General features: G+C 36.7%; 1 non-coding gene across 1 annotated transcript; it reads left to right on the forward strand.

The window, feature by feature from the left end:
- The first annotated feature begins 274 nt into the window (after positions 1–274).
- On the forward strand, positions 275–381 carry LOC128283286 (small nucleolar RNA R71). The gene has a single exon (XR_008273627.1). It is a non-coding gene; the product is annotated as a small nucleolar RNA R71 (small nucleolar RNA).
- Positions 382–1261: the final 880 nt, after the last annotated feature.

A 1261-nucleotide genomic window follows, 5' to 3' on the forward strand; every position in this document is an offset into this window, starting at 1 on the left:
GAGTGGAACTAAGTAAACCATCAATCTTTTTATTTAGAGGTTCTACATGGTTTGACAGCATAGTAACCGAATCAACATTATAAACGCCTGATGTTTTAGTTGGCTTAGTCCTCATAACTTACCACTGATAGTTATTCAGTGACATCTCTTCAATAAATTCGTAAGCGTTTTCAGGTGTTTTATTATTGATGGTTCCGTCAGAAGCTGCGTCAACCATTTGTCGAGTCAAAGGATTCAGACCATTATGGAATGTCTGAACCTGTAGCCAAGCGGTAACCCATGGTGAGGGCACCTTCTCAGTAAATCCTTGTATCTCTCCCGTGCATCGTAAAGAGTTTCTAAGTCCATCTGCACAAATTAAGAGATATCATTACGTAATTTGGCTGTTTTAGCCGGCGAAAAATATTTTAATAGAAATTTTTCGGTCATTTGCTCCTAAGTAGTGATTGACCCTTATGGTAACGAGTTCAACCACTGTTTAGCTTTGTTCCTCAACGAAAAGGGAAACAACCGAAGACGTATGGCATCATCAGAAACGCCATTAATTATAAATGTATCGCAGAATTCCAGGAAATTTGCCAAGTGAGTGTTTGGATTCTCATCCTGCAAACCATCAAACTGAACAAATTGCTGTATCATTTGAATAGTATTAGGTTTTAGTTCAAAATAATTCACAGCAATAGTAGGCCTAACTATACTTGACTCAGTTCCTGTTAAAGAAGGTTTAGCATAATCATACATAGTGCGTGGAGTAGGATTTTGATTAACCGCAATTGCAGGAGGTAGCTGATTGTCTTGGTTTTCAGCCATCTCTTCGGTTGGGGGTTGAGTATCGTCCTCTTGCTCGTTCTCTGTGTATCTTAAGCTCAGCCTTATTTCTCTTTGGTTTCTGTGAACTGTGTGATCGATTTCTTCGTCAAAAAGTAGTGGTCCTGAGGGGTTTCTTCTAGTCATAAACTATAAAAACCTGCCAAGAAAAAGATAAAGTAAATTAATAAATAATAAAAAATTAAATTAAATTAAATTGCAAGAAAAATAATGGCTAAAGTAATAAAAATTGAGCGTTCCTAATATCTTAGTTCCCCGACAACGGCGCCAAAAACTTGATCGTGATTTTGTGTGACAGGTTTTAAATACTTATAATGAATCATTCTTGAAACTAACTATTATCACAATGTAGGCAAGTGTACCTATCGAACAGTAGTATAGTTTTAGCAAGACCAGATTGTCGAACCCAAAGGAACTAAAAGTACTAGTAATG

The sequence above is a fragment of the Gossypium arboreum genome, chromosome 10, assembly GCF_025698485.1.
Source record: "Gossypium arboreum isolate Shixiya-1 chromosome 10, ASM2569848v2, whole genome shotgun sequence".
In the NCBI taxonomy this organism is placed as follows: domain Eukaryota; kingdom Viridiplantae; phylum Streptophyta; class Magnoliopsida; order Malvales; family Malvaceae; genus Gossypium; species Gossypium arboreum.